Consider the following 9,294-nt stretch of genomic DNA (forward strand, 5'->3'; position numbering starts at 1 on the left):
TGTCATCGATGTTTTCAGATGTTTCTTTGCTCCTACACCTCTGTGAAATGTTCTCCATCTCTCTTGTACCTGTCTCCTGAATGAAAAATATATCAATTTCACTCCAGACTCATAAAGTCTGGCGGCCCCACCTCTAGAGAAGGGATTTGTTGTTTAGAACTCAGGCTCAGTTCAACAAATGTTCTTTGGATTTTTGGATGATGGGTGGCTAAAGTGACTCAGCCAAGTTTTAACTAGCCAGGTTTTCCAATGGCACTAATGAGGTGTAAGACAATGCTCTAAGACAATGTTCAGCCCCTGAATATCGTGGGTTCTATATATGTTTGTATAAATCCTGACCATGGTTCAGGGATCCAAGGTGTTGCTATAGCCATGCACCAAAAGACTGCCTGATTGGAAGATCCTACCTCCCCCCTCCTCCCTTCTTCTTTACTGTCTATTTTCTGGCCACCAATTGAATGGTTGGGATCTTCCCTTGGAGGGTTTTTCATGCATGGTGCATCTATTCTTGGGTTGAGCACTGTATCATGTATGGTGCTTCTCCAGCTATAAGCCTGTTCTCATTTTCTCTAAACCAGATATGCCGAAACTTTGTCTGGTTTGTCTTCTACGGTAAGATCGTGACACCTTTGGCATTGGCCATAACAGGAATGGAAGTTAGAAAACTGGGACCTGATTTGAATATTGGTCATTTTGTTTGCATTTATTTGGCTTGCAAGTGCTGGTGAAAAGTGAGATTGGACTAATAACCACTGAATCCAACTGTGCAAAACCTAACTGGGCCACTTTCCAAGCTGATCAGGGAGTTTGTGAACTTTTGGCAGGATTGCGTTCAGATATCAGATCATCTAAGATTAGAATATACGGGCCAGGGCCCAAAAGTAAGACTAAGGGGGTGTTTGGATCGTAAGTTCTTTAGGATAAGCTACTTATTCCACAAGTAGCCTATCTTAGTTTCTACTTATTAAGAAGATAAGTATGTTTGGCAAACAACAAACTTATCAGCTTCTTTTCTCTTTTGTCTCTCCTGATGCCTCTCTTCAGCAACTTATGAAAAGTAGAAAAGCTAAAAAAAAAAATAATAACTGAAGTGATTATTTACTTTTTAAGTAAAAAATTTATTTGTAACTAATCAAAAACCAAACTTATCTGAAATAAGTCAACTTATCTACTGCAGTAAGTAGAAAAAGTAACTTATTTGGTTGTATCCAAATGGGCTTTTAATGGCGGCCAAAGTCCAAATGCTAAAAGTTGTGGTGCATTAAAATTTCTTTCACTTTCGACTAAAATACCTCAAAAATTATCTAAAATTTACAATTTAGCATTTAAATTAATTTCAGAGCTTGTTTTTCAATTTATCAAATGGCACCTAAGTTGTATTAGTTTGAGAACAATGTATATAAAGGCGAATGATCACATGTTGGAAGCCATGGTAATTACTGTAGGTCCCAGCTGTGTGGGGTCCATAGTAATGTTTGAGTACCATCCAACCCATCCAATTAATGCTCTCAGGTTAGGCCTAAGTCCCAAAATACAGCCCGATCTATAACTCAAGTGTGCAACCCATGCGGCATTGAACAATGGGGGATGATGGGAAGTAAGACATACAACACAAGAATGTTTAGATGGAATGTGAGGTCCATTGTCATGTATATAAAATCAAACCTGGTTATCAGGTTCAACTCATTGTATGAATACATATTCAGTTTTAGGCCATTGTACATTGCACGGTTTGGATTCCATGTACATTGTGGTGGGCTCCACAGCTCAAGTATATGATACTATCTGTGAGAGACAGAGACAGAGAGATAAAGAGAACTAATTGTTGTTAATTGGACAACCAAATAAAAAAGAAATACATTAGAAATACCAGCACCAGATATGCACACTGACTATTCTCACTGAGGACTTTAGCAAACATATGCACAGTATATTGAGTTTCCATATCTTTCAAAGTTCCCCTTTCTCCAAACAATCAGGTCTCTACGTCTCTTGCTTCTTGCATAAGTGCACTGCATATCAAAGTCTCTAAATTCACACAAAACATCACTATATTACTTACCAATTTAGAGACATCACAAGTTTAATTAAGATTTGCAATGTTAAAAGCAATTTCCTGATGTGTTTGCAGTGGGTAGCTTTTCCAAATTCATTTCCTTTTAGATGATGTTAGTACACGTATGCACACATGGGGTAAATATGATCCTTTTCTGAATCTTCCATGGACCATTTCTTCGAGATAAAGATGCAAGCTAGCATCATGCAGTTGAATAATCAGAGATACAAGAGCAGTTTCTCCTAATTTATGAAAATAAAAAAAATTAGACATTGACTAGCTATATATTATGGCAATGAAAGCAAGAAGGTATATAAAAAGCATAATACAATCTCTATAAAGTGTTGGGGAGAAATCCATCATCACCCGTAATGGAATTTCCTTCGTCTTTTTAGCATTTTTAGCATATTAGAGATAAATGATCTGAATACAAGCGGGGTCCACCCCATTGAAATTGATTGATGATAAGAAGATAATGAATGCTTAGATTCATCAATTTGGTGTGCATCCAAAGATGCCCATATGTTTTTTTTTTACCTTGAATTGTTGAGGTTCCAACTCATTTTTAACCCTGGCGACTAGCCTTGTGACGATTATCAGTGATTTTTGTTTCCTATCTTGCCTTACTTTCACAAAAGAAACAATTAAATCATATTATCATGAAAATATTGCTAGATTTGCAGAAAGTTCTTTATTTTCAACTAATTTCTTGGGAAATCATCATGATTTTAGAAGCCAAAAGTATATTAATCTTCAAGCAATTCATTGTGCACACATGCAACACGCACACACATATATTTAAGCTACTAATTCATGACAATTTTTTGTAAGGATTTTTCTATAATATAACAAGGGAAAAAAAATCCGAAAGTTTCCAAAAAACTTCCCACGTGAAAAGAAGCCTGTAATGAGATTTGTTAATATAACAAGTAAATGGCTTCATTTGATATTACGAGGCTTACATGATGAAGTCTATCTTAGATTGTGCCATGACTACTTTTAATCAATTGGTCGTGATGAAGAGTTCATAAATGGGTGGAAAGGCAAAGTAAAAAACAAGATTACAATTTGGATGGCTAGAGATACATTTGATGGGAACTTTAATGGGCCACTAGCTATCCATGGTGGGACTTTTGTGTGGATGGTCTGCATGGAACTATATTATCTAAAATGGCAAAGAACGTTTGCCCAATTTTACCCATGTAATTAGTCACAAGGAGGAGTGTAAACTTTTGAAAAAAAATAAAGTGTGTGTGGCTCTTCAATGGAAGGTTCAGCTCAATTCCTTAGTGGGCTTATTCTCAATATGTAGCCTACCCCTAGCCTATCCCTAATAAACGCTACATGGGCTCACCATGATGATTGTGTGACATCCTACAAGTGCTACACTACCTCATGTTGGTAAGTAGGCATGATAACTAAGGATGATCTATGACTTAATTGCCACACAACACATTATATGTATATACATATGCGCACTTGCACACACACATATTTGTATATGTATGCATATAGAGAGAGAGGTACCTCAAAGAAATGTAGACATGCATCATAGCAAACCAAAATCCACACTGATTAATGCAAACACTATAATTTAGGTATTAACTAATGCTCATGAGTGATTGAGAGATGAGTTATTTCATGTAACTTTGGGAAAAGGAGGGGTAACTTGGGTGGGCTCCAACATATTGTTAATGGTAAATCTACTCCAACCATTAGGTGTGTCACCCTATATGAACCTAAGGCTCAAAATTTAGTTGCATCCATGATTCAGGTAGACCACACGATTGGAAACAATGCACATGGAAAAGTCCACCCTCCAAACTATTTCCCTTGGTGTGTTCCACTTGAATCATTTATAGGCCTGATTTTTAGGTCCCCGGCCTAGATTTTGGTACGGAAACTAATGGATGGAGTGGATCTCGTATCATCATCGTGGTGGGTCCTGTAAAATTCAAGGGTGTACCTCTCTCTTCTAATTGTTTCCCATGGTCTAGCCCACCCAAATCAGGTCAACATGATTTTTTTTGGCTTTAGGCCCAAAACAGGATTACGTGTATAATGGTTGGAGTGGATCTCATATACAACTGGTGGCCTTTAAAAAATCAAGGGTAACCCTGTTACAAATTTTTCTTTTTATTATATTTTTTTAACGAGGTCTCCAGTCCATCAAGCTGGACTATAGGTTAAGGTCCAACTAGCAAACCTTTTATGCATATTTCACATCCAATCCGTCTAATAGGTTGGCCATTATGAACACCACCTTTTGGAAAAATCCACAACAACCACACATTGAGTGGACCAAACGTGTTTCACTATTTTCCAATGTCTTAATGTTGTTTTATATGGTATTAACCACTTGATACTTAGGTGCTATTAAGCAGTGCACTATGTGATCCTTATGCTACGGCCAACCTGTCCAAAGGGTTGGATTTTATATACACTTAATATTCGAAAGATATCATATGGATGGACTATAACTTGTGGACCAACTGGTTGGACTTAAGAATTCTTTTTAAAGAATATACCATTTTGTTGGATGGGTGGAACCGGCAGGAAATATACACCCAATCTTGATTTTTGTGTGTGGTATGCACTTCGACCATTAGTATGTATAATCTCATTCCAGGAATAGAGCAAAAAATCTTGCTTATTTGTCATTTAGGTGGCCCACACTAATGAAGCAATTGAGAGAGAGACGTCCACCTTTGATTTTTACATGGCTCGCTGTGATGAGTGTGTGAAATCCATTCCAACCATTAGATGCCATGGAAAAGAGTCATCTTGTGTTGAGCGGCTAAAAAAGAGCTTTGGAGCTAGGCTTTGGGCCTAAATAGCAGGCTCATATGTGATTAAGGGGTCATGCAGTTTGGAGGCTAAACTTTTCCCTTTTCATTGTTTCCAATATCGTGGTCCATTCGAACCAGGTATGGGGCTGATTTTCAGGCCATGTAGCTAACATGGGGGGATACACCTAATGGTCGGGGTGGATTTCACATTAAGGCCACATGGGGCCACCTAAGCTGCCAACTTTTGTCAAATCAACCTCAAATAATTCTCTTTAAGCATTTGTTAGCAATCATTAAAACATAAATTAGGGAATTTGAAGTACAATTAGTTGTGTGAGCATTTCTCGTGTGTTTGCATGCCTCTCTCTCTCTCTCTATACACACACACACACACACACACACACACCACACCAAATCATGTGAGCCGCTTGACTAAAGGCACATTATTCTCCATAGGGATGGATGTCAATGGGTTAGGTCATAGAATTTGCTGATTCAGACCAACTTAGATAGGTTTTTTAACGAGCCTTGGCCCTTTTGGTTTAGGGTCTCATTTATTATACCAGGATCCAATTAGGTTTTGGGTACCTATCAAGTGTCTGAATTGAATAAGGGCATTTAGATCGTCAAGCCATTGGAATGGCTGGTGTGAATGCTCTCACGCGAGTGGTCGGCTTGACTCTTCTTTCATTCTGTTGTGCAAATATGTAGTGTTGACTTAGATGAGATATGTTTAACTAAAGTTATCACTTGCCAAATGAAGCTCGAAATCTACAGTCAACTATAAATCATAAAATTGCTTTTGGGTTTGGGACATTACGGGGCTCCCCAAGTTGAATGACTCTTGCAATCTGGCCTGTGACCATAAATTTTGAGTAAAAGCCTTGGCGATAGAAAAGGAAGGGATTAGGTGCTATTTTTTAGTCTATACAACATGTCATCTCTTCTTTATAGGATTTTAAGATCTTTTGGAGATATGACAAGTTTTCAACATCACTATATTTAGCTATGTTTCGCATAAGCTATAAGGACTGGGGTAGGTAGATAAAGTGAAAAACAAAAACACCTAGCCTCACTCACGAAGTTTAAAATTTTGGGTAGATAAAAAAAAAAATGAACTGCACTTTTGCTTATGGATTTAAGACCAGGTGGGCCAATGTAGACACCCTACCTCAGGACAACAAGTTGATTAAATTAGACCGACTCAACTTCAAATTCAATGGCTAAACCCTAACCCTAGAAACTTTAGAAAATCTAGTCTGAACCCTAATCCTAACCCTAACCCTAAAGCCTTAAAAGCCTAGACCCTAGGAACCCCTAAACCTGACTCACCGAGTTGACTCACTGAGTCTTACCAAGTTGATTCGTTGTGTTAAACCCAGTCAACTCACCTAGCCAAATCAAGCCCTAAGTCAACCCGAAATCAAGCCCCAAGTTCAAGTCCTAGCCCAAACCCAGAGGCCCACTAGAGATCTAGAGCAATCGTAGCAAGTAAACCTCAAAAGCAATCGGAGCTCCCACATACTTGTAGGAGACCTGCCAAAGCAGGAGTTGTGAGGAGGCCTGGGCGGTGCCTTGAATACCGCTTGCCATGTGGCACACCTCCTGCCTTGGTAGGGGGCTCTAACACATGCGAGACCTCCCTTTTTCGAGGGGTAAGCATGTGGGGGTTGTGCAAAGACCCCTGTACCCCTCAACTTAAAATTACACTTTTACTAGTCGATCCAACTATTCAAATCATGCCATATGGCGATCTGAAATCCCAACCATCCAACCCTATTCTAACCCTAAACTTCACGTGAATTACCAAAAAATTGAGTTTTGGGGCTGTACATAGTCCCCTCTCCTCGTTTCAATCATCCAATAAATTAAAAAACACATAAGTATTCGAGAAATCCATCCATTAAATCCCTTGAGTGCTTAAGTATCTTAGCTATCTCTTCCCTCCACCAAGGAGAGTGAGAGTGAATGATAGAGTCCAACCCTAGTTTGACCTAGTCTAGCTAGAGTCTTAGCCTCTTGAGCCATTTAAGTCTTAATCTAAGCTGCTTGATCTAATCCTTACAACATTATCGTCTATCTAGTCGTCCAATTTCAAATTAGCTTCGTCTAGTCCCAACATTAGCATGTGCAACACTCATTCCCTTCTTAACTCTCCCGCTTAGCTCATCGCATCATATCTTGCACCTAATTAACTCGGGCGTATGGTCGGTGGCTTGCCGATATAATTGGATCCTGCCTATCAGAGATTCTAGTCGATTAGCTTACACTTCGACAAGTGGAGAGGTCAAGGATGATTTATCCGATCTAAACTAAAGCTTGTCATAGGCGTTGCATTTAACACAACATCGCACATACGATATTACATACATAACTTTATATACATTGCATCTCATACATAACACCTAGTTAATTCAAATGTATGCTCTGTGGCTTGCTAACATAGTCGGATCCTGCCCTTTAGAAACTTGGGCTAATTAGATACTCGCTTCGGCAAGTGAAGAAATAAGGGATGATTCATCCAACTTAAACCAAAGCTTGTTATAGGCGTTGCATCTAACACGACATTACACACACTTTTACATCATTTATGCGCGAGAACTAATCTCAATCCTCAAGAGTTTGTTTAATCCCGTGAAGTAAATATCATATGCTTGTACGGGCATAGTGGGTGCCTGACACTTCCCCCCCTACAACCATGATTCCTTATCACAAATTCTAGCCGTAAATTAATGAGTCACTTTAAGACTAAGAATCAAATTTCCTCTCATAGTGTTTCTGCAGGGTCTAACCGACTGTGGGAGCAGAGTAATTGGCTAGTGGCGACTCTAGTTAAATATAATACCCCTTAAACACACAACGCAAAACTCTTGACAAGGCACCACTAGTGGAAAAAGTGCGATCTACCCATGATCATAGTGTTCACCGTGGATAAGAAAATAAATTATACCTAGCCCCGCTTCATCGAGTTTAAGATTCCGAGAAAGCAAAAAACAAATGAGCAATACCTAACCTTACCTTACAAGGTTTGAGACCCTGGTACACGGATAAAAATAAGAAGAGAAAAAACAAAAGAGAATGTGGAAGAAAAGTTTATGTTGGTGGTGTGTTTGGAAGGTGTGGAGTGGAATGCAATTTAAATCAAAATGTGAGTGAAAATGGGAGACTAGACACTCTTTTATACAAAAGGGATGATACGATATCTCCAATTCTAGCCATAGTACTAACTTTAGTGACTCTTTCAACAGTTTTTAAACCCAGCCTTAGCCGTTCGACTCTCTCTCCCGCCTTCGTTATATGTCCCCAGGGGGTCTCTGTGGCGAGCTCCTTAATAAATAAACCACATCATAGGCCCTCAAAGGGCTTACATTTATATTTCAATATCCTCTTTCCTAACTGCTGTTTTGAGTACTGTCAAGTTACGTCAGGGACAGCAAAAGGAGCTTCTTCAACTGTTGGCCCTTGGATGGCCCATGATATGTTTTGTTCTTTTCTGCTTAAGCATGGCCATGTACAGAGGGTTTTTGAAGTTTTAGGGAGATCGAGGGAATGGCTGATGCATGTTCTTTACTGAATTTAGCTATTGTTAATCATGTCTGATGGTTGCCTCTACGAGGTCTTGGGGTCCTTTTTATTTGACCTATTTGAATTTTTAATGTCCTTTAACTAGACTATAGTGCGTGTGTGTGTGTGTGTGTGTGTATTAAGGTGGCATCAGATTCAGGTCTCCACATAGACTGGATGATTGGCGGATTATTTGATCATTTGGATTCCAGATATGCCAATCCGGTCTATCAACTATCTTTGGGGCATGTTTATGTCCTCGCTTGTCTGACGATTCAGGTTTTAGATGCCGCTCCAGTCCGACTATGTGCATTTTATTGAAGTAGCTGTTGAAAGTTCCCAAAAATGCCAAAAGATGATTCTCGCTTGATTCATTTATATTTTCAATAATTCCTAAATCAATAAGAGATGATGTTACGAAGCAAAGTTATAGTTCGCAAAATAATTTATTATCATTTTGAGTGGGGTATCTATAGATAGAGTGCCAACATGGCAAATGTGAAATGTCGTGATTGGACAACCTTATTTCATCCCTAGAACAATAATATATATTAAAATACTATTACCATTAAATTTTACTAGACTTGAAAGAAATTTGATTTGATTCGAGATATTAGATTGGGCCTCAATCAAAGCTTCCTAATCTTGTCTTATGGTTGCCTTGGGCTAGATTAATTAATTTAAAAAAATTAAGCATTTCTATGCTTATATAATTAACTATTTCTCAAGGTCTTGGTTAAGTTGGTTGATTGCAGGTTCTGAGACTCGACCCCTACTGTACTTCGGGTCAATTCAAACCCACTGTGAGGCAATGACCCATCAAGTCAACACCACCCACTTTCAACAGGATGCGGATTGTATAGTGCACCACCACCATTTATCTTA

The sequence above is a fragment of the Magnolia sinica genome, chromosome 1 (genome assembly GCF_029962835.1).
Source record: "Magnolia sinica isolate HGM2019 chromosome 1, MsV1, whole genome shotgun sequence".
NCBI classification, from domain to species: Eukaryota; Viridiplantae; Streptophyta; class Magnoliopsida; order Magnoliales; family Magnoliaceae; genus Magnolia; species Magnolia sinica.